We start from the raw sequence: 14,865 nt of genomic DNA, 5'->3' as shown, positions 1-14,865 counted from the left end.
CAGCACTTTGCCTAGCAAGCATTCACTTATATAAGTGGGGCTAGGCAAAAACATTTTGCTGCCTAAGGCAAAGAACAAAATGGTGCTGCACCCATTCCACATACAAAAACCTGACTGGATTGCCAGCTGAATCTTCTTTCAACACTGGTGGTGGGACAACATCTTCCACCATACACAGCTTAGGAGGTACAGGACTAACTTGCTTAGGAAACCCAGGAATGGAGGTGGGAGGGCACCTACCTCTTGACATCTTCCACCTGAGGCAGCTGTCTCATTCTGCCTAATAGTAGGTCTGGCTCTGTGTGTATAAAAGGGGATACCATCAAGTGGGGGATAAACCTTATGCCTGCTCCTATATTCACATCTTCACCTCTCATATTCACATTCCTGATTCTTAACCTGTGTAACCCCATCCTGTGTTCAGTTTCACACTGAACTGTGATAATGTGTTGGAGAGTGGGTTACATCTGCATTTCTACCTACCTCAGTGCAGCTAATGACCTTGCTATTGTATATAATATGAGACCTGTGTCCTTTAAATAATTCACCAAAAAGAGGGCCACACCTTATTGCAGATGGGAGAGAAGGCCAAACCATTTGACTAGTCAATTGTGGAGGCTGCAAGGTTTTTTATAGTTAGGAAACCTGCATGAAATATACAATTTTACATCTGTTGAAGTAGTAGTGTGCGTAATGCATGTAAATGAATCCAGTGGGTTTTAAAACGAAAGCAAAAAACCTGTAATCAATAAATAAGTAAATAACCTCCAGAACTATTTGAATACTGGGAGAGGGACAGGTAACAAAAGGATAAATTCTCAGCTGATCCAGAAGTAGGGTTGTCCTACTCCCTTTAACACAAAGAACATTTGGTGTTATGTTGGGGCAAGGCTTATAAAAAGGATTAATCCAGCTGAACTAGAATGTATACCAGGGGTCCCCAAACTAAGGCCCGGGGGCCGGATGCGGCCCAATCGCCTTCTAAATCCAGCCCGTGGACAATCCAGGAATCAGCATGTTTTTACATGAGTAGAATGTGTCCTTTTATTTAAAATGCATCTCTGGGTTTTTTGTGGGGCATAGGAATTCGTTCATATTTTTCCCCAAACTATAGTCCCGCCCCCCCCCAAGGTCTGAGGGACAGTGGACCGGCCCCCTACTGAAAATGTTTGCTGACCCCTGATGTATACTGATGTCAGTATGGTTTGGATTTTACTACTCCACTTTGAGGACTGAATGCGATGTGACTGGGGCAGCCATGTTTACAATCCATGTTTCCAGACCTAGTGTTGCAGTGAGGGTTAGATTTCAGGGCCATAGTCCATGGCAGGTTATGGTGGCAGTGGCAAACCTGCCTCATGCTAGCAGCTAAGCCAGCATGCTGGGGCTCACCTGGACAGGTGATCGCTGCTGCAGTATTCATTTTTTTCTTATTTTAATTTTTTTTATATAGTTGAGAGCTGTGATCTTTCCTTAAGCACCCCCCCCTCTAGCTCCAATACCAGAAGGAGAAGCCCAACTCATGGCTATGTACACATTGGTGCCTTGAAAAGCTTTGAGGTTAGCTTCCCTCCTCACTGCAACTGACTTTCTTACATTGCTGTGTACACTGGAGAGGGGTGGGTGGGGTTTCTTCATCCCGGATAACATTGGCTGATTTCGTTCCCCATGCTGCATTGCTGCATATATGCCAGTGTTTCTCAACCTTGTGCCTCCAGCTGTTTTCGGACTACAATTCCCATCATTCCTGACCACTGGTCTTGCTAGCTAGGGATGATGGGAGTTGTAGTCCCAAAACATCTGGAGGCACAAGGTTGGGAAACACTGATATATGCAATACACACCCCTCTGCTTCACCTCAGCTTTCTTTTCCCCCCCTCATCAAATGGAAGCTGCTGGTTTAAGGGGAAGTGCATCAAACAGGAGTATTTCTTAAGAAGCTGCAGGATTCAGATGCATTGTGGCTAACATCATGTGTGCTCAACTTCAAGCAACACAGTGGGAGCGCAGTGCAGTCGGAGTAAACAATAATGTGTACAACACAGCCTAAGAGGAAAGTGTCTGAAGCAATAGGAGAGGCACTGCCTGGGAGGATCCAGTTTCCCTCACCCACATGCTTCTTGAAGTTAAAATCAGAATTCACTCTCCCTTTATATGTGTGTGTGGTCAGAACAGACACATCTATAAACAGATGCCCTCATCTTATCCACTTTGGTTCTCAGAGAAACTCAGTAAGTTATCAGTAGCAACATGGATGGGCAAAAAAACCTCTCCTTGCTGGCTCTGGTGCTGAAAACCTGACACATTCTGACTGAAAGCCACAGCTGCTTCCACTGCTGAGCTGGGCAGTCTGTCTCACCAAGCCACATTCTCCCAATACATCACTGCAGAAAAGCCACTGAACCCTGAAGCAGGCAGACAGGGAGTCAGGCCAGCAGGCAGACAGGGAGTCAGACCAGCCCATGCACTCTAATCTGCACCCCGTTAGGTAGCCTGCTTCTCTCATGGGTGGTAGAGGACACTGTCCTGTTGCTAGTGCTGAAATAAGATTCAGCTACCAGTCCTGAACCAATAGGCTTCTGTGCATGCCATGAGTTGATGTGGGGGCAGTCCTGTGCTTCACCTTAAGGTAGCAAAGCTCATTGGTCTTGCTGTTGTGAGCCAGACATACAACAATAGCATATGCTCTGCAGACCCATGCACCATCATGGGTGAAAATTGCACATGTGTCTGTTTTGCAATAATAACACATATTTGGGAGTGACTGTGGCTGCTTCACACATCTCCCTTTCATTTAGAAGATACATATATCCACTATTAAGTGTGAAGAGTTCGTGCATGTTTATTTCACTTCATGAGCACATAGCAGGAGGAATCCATGACTATGGTTGCAATGAAAAGGCATACATGTGTTCTCCCTACATGATAGTAGAGAAGTACTGCTGGAACATCCTATTTCCTACATCAGTTCAATGTGTGAGGCATCCTTACAGCTTGCAAAATCCTGCAAATGAAGCAAAACTGCTACTGTGCTCATTCAAATTGGTATGTATATGTGCACATATTTTCCATGGTGCATGGGTGTTTTTTCATATTGAAAAAGAAGTTATGCATGAAGCAGCCCCAGAATGAACACCAAGTATTGAAAACAAGAAGAGTCTTATGGTACCTTAAAGAATGAAAGATTTATTATGGGAAAAGGGTTTAGGGACCAAATAAATGTTATGCCATCATAAATCTGTTTGCCTTTAACATGAAACAAGATACTATGTTGACTTTTCTCCAGTAGACTTGGCTAACCCCTCTGGAAGTTGTTGCCAAGTTTTGAAATTTTACCAGCAGCCAGCAGAGGGGGCCTTAGGCCCATGTATATGTATCACTGCAATTTGACATGCCCTTTACCCAGTCTGTCTTCTGCATTGTGCGTAATCAGGCATAGTGCAGAAGGGTGCAAGCATGTATTTGGGGCTTGAAAGGTCTAAAAACAGGTAAGTTTGAGAGGTGTTACTAGCAAGTTTTACATCTTAGTTCTTCAACTGAGATCTGGTGCATGGCAGAGGAACTTCTTGCAGATCCAACAATGATGGTGGAAAAAATGCTGGGGATGAATTGATGGCTCATTGGATGCATAGTGGGTGCCCAAAAAATAAGCACCTGTTTGGTGCAAAGTACTCTATGTGTTGTATGTAAAAAGAAATACCTGCAGTATCAGAAAGCCTACTTGCTATTCATTTGTCTGTAGCTTTTATTTCTTTTTATGGCGTATTGTAATATTGTACACCACCACCATTTCTTCAGATGGTGGGCAATTAATAAAATTATTTAAATAGAATATGCAGATCCATTACATGGACAGAAGTCCCATTGAAATGAGTTAGCCTTTCTTTGAGTAAACATGCTTAGAGTTACTGTATTGCACTTGCTGCATGCACACGAATCAGAATTTTTAAAAATGGGAAAGTGCAGCAATTCAGAGGCAAATTGAAAGACTATGTTGGATTCTGTGGACAGAGGAAAGATGTAGTTTCAGGTGGACCCCCGATGTCTTCACTGTCAGGTTTTAACCATCGAATGTAAGAGAAATCCTGGAAACATATAAAGAGTACATTTTCTGCATCATTGATTAGCGGTAGAAGGGCCATAGCCCAGTGGTAGAGCATCTGCTTCAAATGCAGAAGATCCCAGGTTCCATCCTAGGCAACTTCAGGTAGGATTTGGGGGTATCTCCCTTCTGAACCCCAGAAGACCCACTGAAAGTCAGTGTAGCCAATGCTGAGCTAGATGGGTCAGTGGTCTGATTTAGTACAAGGCAGCTTCCTATGCTCCCATTCTGGTGAGGGGCAGGGCTTCCAGATGAGATAGTGTGGTTTAGAAGCATGTTTTGTGCAAGCTTGAAGAATCAGAACGGAACAGACATTCCCATCATTTCCTGTTAGTGGGCAAGTCCATTCCAGCCAGGTCCTTTCAGAATCTGCATAGAGATGAATGGTGCTATTTAAATTCATTTTTGAATGATCTCATCTCAGGGGTTGGATAGTAAGATAACCAAGTTTGCAGATGGCATCAAATTAGTATGGATGATAACATCAAACAGACTGTGAAGAGCACCAAAAGGGTCTCTTCAAACTGGGTAACTGAGCAACAGATGGCAGAGGAGAGTCAACATAAATAAGTGCAAAGTAACATACATTGGCTATTGGGGAGAGGGGAACAGTTCCAACTTCACATATATATTCCAGCGGGGTTTGAAATGACTGCATTCACCTGTAAGAGATCACAGGGTCATGGAAGAAGCACTGAAAAAGCCAGTCCATTGTGCTGTGGGGATTTTTGTGTTTTTGTTTTAAAAAGGCAAATGTGATGTCAGAATGGTTGGGAAAGGGCCCAAAACAAAAACAGCAGATACCACATGGTCATTATATAAATCTCGTGTTCCCACATTTAGAATACTGAAAGCAGTTCTGATCGCCCCCACCTTGGAGATGGTGGAGAGCTGGAAAATAGCTCAGGCGGAGGTGGGGTATTGATAAATGAAGCATCTTCCCTCTAGGAAAAAGTCTCGGGAATGTTGCTTTGCTTCTTTAAAGAAAGGAGTAGGACTAATAGGGTTATCCTAACCATGTCTACTCAGAAGTAAGGCCTATTGAATTCAGAGGGGCTTACGTCCAGGTAATTGGGGTCAGGATTGCGTCTTTACGGCGGCGGGGGGGGTATTTTTCTCTGAAAGACCACTGATTGACAACAAGTTCCTGGCAAGCAAATGGATTAATTTATGGAACTAATGGCCACAAGATGCGGTGATGGTGACCTGCCTAGATGGTAGAAAAAGAATTAGCCACATAATTGATGATCAACTACCGGTGCTTATTAGTGCTGAAACATACACACACCAACGGTTAAACAGCAGCATGTCCCTGTTTGTCAAACGCTAGAGACAAACGACAGGGGATAGGAATGTGGATCACTTTCTGAACTTCCAGGAGACACCTGACAGGTCACCATGGTTGAGCAAGGAATGCTGGGTAGTAGAAAACCCGTTTCTGTGGATTGTGGGTGCCAGAGTGTCTTGAGGGCGAGCACCGTCCTTAGAAGTAGCATCAACGAATTTGGGATGGTCAGGTGAGACTAACATCACCTGCCTTGAGCAGACCAGGAGAAGAGCCTTACCTGTGGGAAGGGAAAGGGGTATGGGATGGCTTTATGCTCTGCTAGCTTGAGGGACTCAAGGCAGGAAAGAGGGGCTCTGGATTTAAAAGACTCTACAGAGGAAAGGAGGAAAGGAAAGGCGGAGGGAAAGCCACGCTCCTGATGCCAGGTGCCCATGCTTGGTTGGCCCCAGTGCATTGTGGGAGCCATCCTCCCTCCCTAAGCGAGCCGCATATGGCCAGCCAAGCGGATGACGGCCCCCCTGAGTCAGCCTGAGCTACCGCCCGCCACCGCCCACCTGCACCCTCACCGTCTGTCTCTCCATCTTGTGATATTTCACTCCGGAGGCAACGAGGCAAACAAACTCGGTGCCAGATTGTATTGAAGAGCCCCTCCCCAGCCCTCCCTACGCTCTACAGAGCTCTTCATCAACATTGGGTGGTAGAATCTTATCTCTTCACCACCCCCCAACACACACACTTTCCCTCTGGACCTCCGACTTGCCCCCTCCTCCCAAGCCATGCCAATCAGAGGCGCATCTCCTTCGAAATGACAATTGCGGCCCACTCCTCTGCATCGCGCGATGAGGTCATTTACACCGAGAGCTCTTTCTCCCGTTACTTAATGCAGATTAAGAAGATCCTGCGTGTACGTTCTGTCACTCGATTAAAAAAAAACCCCATTAAAATTGGCATGTTCCAAGTTATAATAACTAAAGCTGTTCGACGTGGGTTGATTTTTGGTCACAAGCTAGCATTTTTGTAAATCCTAAAATGTTCAGCTTTTGCCAGAACTTCCAAGTCTATGACACAATTTGACTGGAGGGTGTTTTTAGTTTGTTTGTTTTGCTTTCGCCCAGGTTTCTGGTAACCAAAATGGACCAAACCCACAAATCATTCGTCTTCAGAAACGGCAACATTTCCATTTTTAAACCCCTTTCAGTTTATATGCCACTGCATTAGCTAGCCATGCCAAGGACTTGTAGACGGATCCGTCGGAGTACCTGATTCCACCTGCGTGAGCGTAAAACAAACTTCCAGTCTTCAGTCTTACGCATATTATTACCTGGAAGTAAGTCCCATGGGTCTTATGAGAATTATTCCAGATTTCAAACATGCATTGGATCGGTTGCGTGGCTATTAGATGGCGATCCTAAAGCATTTACTTACGATCCATGTGATTAGGGATGGGCTGTGAGCTCTAGGCATTTAAAACCTGCTACCTTGTATGGCAGTGGCGCAACCTGCCTTTTTGCGGCCTAACTCATACCCTCTAACATTTCTCTGATGAAAATAGGGACGTCCTCTTCAACAACAACAACGCCACAGTACCGTAGTTTCAGGAATTTCACCTAGATTGGGTTGGCTCCAGATTTATAGCGGAAGCTCCACCATGTCTACTGGGAAGTAACTCCTTTGGAATTCCATGGCCTTGCTCCCAAGTAAGGGGGTGGGTCAGGATTGCAGGCTCTGTCCTGATCAGAACCGAGCCATGGAAATAAACAGGAGGTAACTAGCTTAGACCCATGGATTTCACCGAGCCTGCTCCAAGCACGACTAAATCGGCCTCTAATCCATCTTCTCCTAGCGCAGGCATCCCCAAACTGCGGCCCTCCAGATGTTTTGGCCTACAACTCCCATTATCCATCGCTAACAGGACCAGTGGTCGGGGAAGATGGGAATTGTAGTCCAAAACATCTGGAGGGCCGAAGTTTGGGGATGCCTGTCCTAGCGCTTCCCTATACCAACCTTGCGTGCTTGGCGGGAAAGAAGGAGGATGCTCCGATCTGCTTGAAGCTAATAAAGGACCATCTAGGCGAGAGTGGTTTTGGCTCTGAACCCAAAAGGGTTTGACCTTCAGCTCGCACACCCTTACACCCGATCCCCCGCGCGTTGACTCGGGTATAAAGCGCGCCAGGATCGCAGCTCTGACCGCTCCGCAGTCTCCGCTCCTACACCGGCTCTCCGCCTTCGGTCCATAGGCCTTTGCATAGAAGCCAACTCCTAGGAGCTAAGGTCCCTTCGCCGCCCCGCCCCCCCATAAAATATTTGAGGGGGCTGCCCCGACCCAAAGTTGATGGGCATTGCCATTCAAATGGTGTGCGTGCACAGCGTCTTATGATCGATTGTGCGGGGCGGGCTTTACCTGCCCCCCCCCAAAAAAATTATTCAAGAGCCTTTGACATACGAATCGGTTATTTTATTTTATTTATGCCTGGTGGTGAAAGTCCTGCGAAAGGAGAATCCTCTTGCCCCGCCCTCATTTCTCTTGCCCTGCCCCCATTTCACGTGGGAATCGAACTGGCCCGAAAGCGAGCAGGAGCGAGATAAATAAGGGAGGCGGCGGCTGCTTCCTTTCCTGGGAGAGCAGCGATTCTTGGCAAGGGAGTCTTTGGCAGAGCTTCGGCCAGCTGGCGCCTCTTCCAGGTTGTCAGTTGCGCGGGCTCCTTTCTCCTTCTTCTCCTCCACCACCTTCCTCCCGCTCCTTACCGAGTCTCCCCTTCGGTTTTGGCCCAGAGAGACTCAGTTTTCTTGGCTGGCGTCTTTCAGGTCCTCCTCTCTCACCCGCACTCCGCCACAGGGGGCGATGATGGGGGACACACACACGGAAACCTGCCCCGGGGGAGTCCGGTCCCTCTCGCAGGCGAAAGTCCCGTCCCATCGTCCGCTTTCCTAGTTTCCTTTCTCCCCGTTCTACAGCACAACAACCCCGTGAGGGGACTGACGGCTCAGCATCACTGGGTGGAAATTCATGGATGGCCCGCATCCCGGTGCTCTAACCATTGCACAACACTGTCTTCCCCCTCCTGGTAGGCGCTGCATCATCATACGACGACTCTCCAGGTTTTGTCACGTTCTGGCATGACTAGACAACTGGATCTAGCTCTGCGCCGCGTTGTAGTTCGGTACCATGAGGCTCTGGGCTGAGTGGTCTTGCGCTCTCCTCCGCCCCTGGGACCGGGTTTAACATTCCGACCCTGCTGCGCTTGGAAGTCCTGGACTTCTGTTCTGCCCCCAAAGTCCCACCCCAAAGGCAATAGTGGCTGGTGACTTTTGAAACTGGTAGGGCGGGTGCCAGGGAGGTCACCAGTAGATGGAGCCAGAGCACATGGGAGCCAAGTCACTCTGGTTTTGCTCCGCTCTGCCTCCCTTGCTAAAAGGCAGCTCTATCTCCTGGACTGGAGGCGGTAGGCAAGTCGGGGGCTGGCTGAGAGCAGACTGAGGTTGGGGGGCAGTTCCCCATCCTATCCGCCCTAATGGGTCGCCAGTCTCCACTGCAAAGGCACCGCAGCTTCCTGTGTCCATCACCGTTGACTGACTCCGACCCTAACCCATCCCGCAGAAGATTCCTGCATTGCAGGGGGTTGGACTAGATGACCCTTGGGACCTTTTCTAAGTGCGTCTTTCAATGTCTGCGACCTAGAAGTTCTGCCTGTGCTCTCATCCCGCCCATCGTAAGGACGAGCGTCCTGCTGTTTAACTAGGCATCCCCAAACTCGGCCCTCCATATGTTTTCGGACTACAACTCCCATCATCCCTAGCTAACAGGACCAGTGGTCAGGGATGATGGAAATTGTAGTCCTAAAACATCTGGAGGGACGAGTTTAGGGATGCCTGTTTAACTATCCAGATGAGCTTTTTCTATATGCGAAAGGCAAATCTTGTCGAGAAGGTATCTTCTAGTAGGGGACGCTTCGTTTTGCACTGTAACCTGTCCCCCCCCCTTAAGTAAACAGTCCTGTGGACGTCTATTGAAAGGCGGTAGAGAAATTCCAATTGCACAGACTGTGGGAGCAAGCGCCATTGAGCACCGTAGAGTAAAAGGTGCCGGCACCTGCTCTCCGCGCAGACTTTCTCTTGGTTCGCGTTTCCTGTTTCCATGCTCTTCCAATAGGGAAAATTTTCTGGATGAGCCATTATTAGGGATGAGGTTCCCACTCCCATCAGCCCTAGTCAGTATGGCCAGTGGTCAGGGATGATGGGAGCTGGAGTCCAGCAACATTGGAAAGGCCGCAACGTCCCCACGTCTGTATCCAGAGCCCCGACGTTTACACTTAACAAACCGCGTCCTTAAACTTGTTTCAGCCTTATATATCGGCCGTTTTTCAGTGAAGCCAGTCTCCAATGCAAAGCCACCGCAGACTTCCCCTCTGCCTGCTCCAGTTCCATGGAGCTGTGTTTTATTCTGCCCGAGAACCTCTCCCACTAAGCGCGCGCGTGTTTTGGGGAGAACGAGTTGGCCAAGGTCACTTGCCCAACTATTTTGATTTGGGGGAAGTAGGCGCTGGTACTCCGATTCCCCAACCCCAACCCCACCCCGCTCGCTCGCTCTGTCAGGCTGCTGAGAAATACCTCGAATGGAAACGAAACCAGATTTCCCAACCCTAAAGAACAGTCCCGCTTTTTGCCGTGAGACAAGCACGAGCCAAACACACCGATCCGAAGATCAGAAACTTTTCCCCCACGGTTGCTCTGTTCAAATAGGGGAAGCTGAGGAGGTCGCGCTTCCTGGACAGCCGTGCCCTCTAATCCCTCAAGCCCCCACCTTCAGCCAAATCCAGTTGCAGTTCCTAGGCTAGGTAGAAGGGAAACTCTGCACGTGCTCAGAGGCACCCTCTTTCTGTGATCACCTAGCGTGTTGCGGGCGAGGCTTACGCCCTGGCCTCCAGCCGCTTCTCAGAAAGTGCTGGCTACACAGTTCATCTCCTGCAACCTCCGCTTCTCTGTGCAGGAGGCGCAATCCGCGTTTGGAGCCATCGGGAAGGTGCGCGTCGGAACAGGTGTACTGGTGGGGGCGCATGCTCAGATCTCCTTAACTTTTTCTTTCCCCAACCATTCATTCACCCCAGAAAGCACCGGCTTCAATGGGAGCTTACTCCCAAGTAAGTGTGCACGGGGTGGGGCAGCTGGGTGGGGTGTCCCCCGTGGGGCTTGAAGCAAGAACGTTTAATTCGTATTAATTAATGCGTGTTGTTGCTAATTAATCTAGGAGCGTGGCGTCTATTGTTGACTTCCCGCGGGCACCCCGTCCCAACCCACCGCCCCTTTCCAGGGAAAGGGCAGGGCATGCGACCCCCCGCGGAGTCCAGACGCGATGACGCCTGCAGGGTGGGGCGAGGTGCGTGGGCGGGAAGCAGGTGGGCGGGGCCGAGTGAGGGGCTGCCGGGCAAGGCGGGCCGGGCGGCAGTGGGTAGAGAAGATCGGGGAGTACGAAGGGGAGGAAGACCCTCTGTCCGTCCGTCCGTCCATCCCGCTCCGAAAGGGTTAAAGCGCGGCCGCGGGGGGGCGGAGCCCCAGCCGGCCCTGGGAATAAGGCGCCGCCGCCCGGCCGCCTGCGCTCCCTTTAGCAGAGTGGTTGGCTGCGCCGGTGCGACGCGCGCGCACCGAGCCGAGCGGAGCAGATGGTGCCAGGCGGCTCGTCCGGGATGAAGCCTCTGTCCGGCAGCTCTCGCCGGCGGAGCGGAGGGTAGCGCTGCCGCCGCCGGGCCAAAGGAAGGTGGCTGGCTGGCCGGCCGCTTGGCTGGCTGGCCCCAGGCGGGCCATGATCCCCCGCAGGCTGCGCCCAGACGCGCCCGGGCTGCCGCGACCCCTCGCCTTGCGCCCCGTCGCACAGGAGCTTCTGTAGGGAGTAGCGGGACGCCGAGCGCGTTTGCTCTCCAGCGAGGACTTCCGAGGCGATCGCGACCCTCCCCGCCCCCCACCCACCCTCCGCCGCCGCCGCCGCCGCTGCTTTCTCCTCCTCCTCCTCCTCTTTCTCTTTCTCCTCCTCCTCCTCGTCTCTTCATTCCTTTTCTTCTCCTGAGGTTTTGTCTGTCTTTCTTATTTTTTGCCGTTTTCTACCGTCCCTCCACCGAGCCTGCCTGGCACCATGCTGCTCCGTCTAGGACCCACCCTGTATGGTAAGTGAGCACCCACCCCAACCCCCTCATCCGTTTTCGGGAGGTCTGGAATGCGGGACACGAATGTTTTGATCGTGAGGGTGGGTGAGGAGCAAGAACTTGTTGGGTTTTTTTTATTAGGGGGCGGGGAGATGGGGGGGGGAGAGAGAACGGGACCTCGCGTGTAAACTGGCTGTCAAAGCGATGGGAGAATGGGGCAGGATCGGTCAGGAGTCCGTATGGGGGTTGTTCCTTTGAGTTCAGAAAGGAAAGAAAAAAAACGAAGCTTTATTTTCCGTCCCCTTGAGATGTCCCTTTTGAGAACACGGGAAATATCTCGTGGGAATATACATGCAGGCACACACACACAGGCACTCGGTTGTTTGCCCACTCCAGCCCCAAGGCGACCTTGAGGTGGCACCATTTCCAAAGGCGCTATTATGCTCACGTGGACTGGAGATAATGGGCGTCTTCTGGGGCTGTCCAGCTATTCCGTGCTTTGATTGTTCTGAAATAACTGCTCCCCCCCCCCATCCGGTGCCTTAATAATGTGGAGGCACACAAGCACCACACACTAGCGATGATGTGCTGGCGAAGGACACTGTGTATGTTTGTGTGTGAGAGAAAGAGAGTGCTACTCTTCTGATGGTTTGAGAAAAAACCCATCTCGGATGGATAGCCCCAAGGAAGATTACAGGAGTGGTCTAATTTGCCTGCCTCAAAATTGCTCAGAAAGCCTCATTAGCAGCCCCGCCCCCCATGTCACCTGGACAGGATTGTGCAACTTCTAGAGGGGTATCCGTTCCAAAGTGGCTCCGGAAGCCAAGAGGTGGGGTTCTGTAGGCACAGAGGAGGCTGGACACCTTTCCCCCTCCAGCTCAGTAAAGCCAGTTCTCTTCTCCAGCGAGGTGAAGTGTCCCGAAGTTGGAAGGATGCGCACCGCCTCTTCTTGGCATTGAGAGGAGATTGACTCTAAAGGTGATGGACAGGGCCAGTGTGTGTGTGTGTGTGTGTGAGTGAGTGAGAGAGAGAGAGACACTGCAATGGGCTTCTCCATCTCTGGAGGGCCGACCGGTGCTGAATTCATAAAGGACGGAGGATGTGCGCTGCCAGCGAATGAGGCAGGAGCCAAGGAATGGCAGGTGCTGCCGATCTCCCTGGCGTTGTCCTGCAAGGCAGATGCATAGCCTGTGTGGGTCCCGGGTTCAGCAGACCGGGCCAGAGTTCAGACGAGGCAATGGCCCTGCCTGGCTGGCTGGCTGGAGGGATGCCGGTGGCTTTCTGCTCTACTCTGCTTGTTGCCATTTATAGCCTGGCCCCCAATGGGTTACGCAACAACAGGCAGCTGCTTATTTTGGGGGTGTTAAATTATGGACGAAAGAAGAGTTGGGTTGTTTTCAGCTTCATCCGCGTCACCAGCCACGTCAGACCTGCTACCTCTGGCCCCTCCCAGGGACACTTGTCTTAACCCCCCCAGCCTACGCACAACTGAGTTGTCATTTCTGATCTCGGCACCCACCATGGTTCCCCAGATTTAGGAGCAGGGCTTGAGTGTTGCCTGCCTTGGTCTCCCATCACATATCGAGTAGTGCTTCCCTGGACAAATCTTGCTTGTCCTATGCAGCTCTGCTGATTCTGACACAGGATCTATAAACATTGGAACATGCGTACCTGGACCAGCCATACGGACAGCTGCAAACAAGGATATATGTGACCAGGGGTGAAAATCTGGACTCAGTGAGCTCCCCCATAGATCATGTCAACTCCAGATGGACAATTGTTCAGCATTAAGCACCCAGGTCTAGAGGCAAACTATGCAATATGCAGGTGGTGAGAGGGAACCTGTGGTATTCTGGAGTGCATTATTATTATTATTATTATTATTATTATTATTATTATTATCATTTATTTATTTCCATCTGACTGGATAGTATGCACAGATCTTTTGTAAACGCATACCTTCTGATTCAGTTTATTATTTTAATTTCAAAGTTAATTTTCTCCAGGTTTCCCTTTTCTTGTAATCTACACTGCAAACATAAATAGAAAGTTCAAAGCTGGGGGAGGGGGAACCCTCCCCAAGACAACAATAGCTAGGTAGGCTGAGCCTGCCCACTGTTTGCCTCCCACCTTGAAAGCAGGCCAGTAAACAGATATGTGAATCCCTGACCAGCCATTAAACCCCCCGTGGGGATGGAGGGAAGGAGAAGCATTCCCTCTGTGAATGGAATCACACTGGAGGGCCAAATCCTTGACTTTTCTTTCCCAGAGTGGCCTGTTGTCACTCTAACTGCAAATAGGTTGGCAACCAGCAAGTCAGATGGTACCCCTCTCGGGTCTAGTTCTGTCCCAGCACCTTCCAGCTGCCAATCCTTCCTGTAATGGGGAAGCAAAGGCTCTTTCCAAAAGAGCAGTAATGCTCCATAGTAGGAGAGAGTTCTGGTGCGTTAAGAGGGGAATCAACACTTGATTAATAGAGCCCCAGCACTGCTGCTATCACGGCATGCGGGACCCTGACCTGGCGCCAACACATTTAAAAGATCTCCAAGGTTCAGAACAGAGGCTGGTGGGGGAATGCGACGAGGTGATGGGCTCAAAAGGCTGACACAGAACAAGGCCCATTGAATATAGCCACCTTTTTCAGGAGAAGCCCTTTGCACCCACTATTTGAGTATTCATCAGGATGCTATTTGTCTATTTAAAAAAGATTTGAGAAGCTTTAAACATAGTTGACTTTTCCAGTATTAAAACTTTGGAGATCAGCATTACTTTCTTCAGGCAGAGGAAGACAAAACCAACAGCTGGCAGCTAAAAGAGCAGATAGGCCTGCCCCCCTCCCCTCCCTCCCTCTCCCTCTCTCTTTTTCTTTCTCTCTCTCTAAGCCAGGGTAGCTGTACAGCATCTAGAGGAGAGGGAGGGCAAGGCTGTGAGAAGAGGCTCTCCCCCTGGGAGGATCCCAGCCAATACCATGCCCTGATTTTTAGAAGAGATGTTCAGCCTTGAGGAAAGGTGGTCTGATGTGTGCTTCTGTAGTTCCTCCCTGCTTGGGAGAGAGCAGGTTCCTCATGAGCTGCAAGGATCAAGAGGTGGAGCTCAAGATAGGGAGGAAATGGTGTCCCTTAAGTAGCCAGACTTTCTGTAAGAACTGGAAATCCTGTCTCATTTCATTCCCTTCCTCCTGGGATTAAGAGCACATCTACTGCCATTGATTTCACTCCTACCTCCTGAGTTAAAAATGGAGCCAATCTAGCTGTGGATCCCAGGTCAGACCATGCTTTCAGTTTTGATGTGGTGGTAGAAAACTTCTGTATTAATCCTCCCCCTCCCAAGGCCTTCCTGGC

The sequence above is a fragment of the Zootoca vivipara genome, chromosome 1 (assembly GCF_963506605.1).
Source record: "Zootoca vivipara chromosome 1, rZooViv1.1, whole genome shotgun sequence".
NCBI classification, from domain to species: Eukaryota; Metazoa; Chordata; class Lepidosauria; order Squamata; family Lacertidae; genus Zootoca; species Zootoca vivipara.
This window is presented reverse-complemented; position numbering follows the sequence as displayed.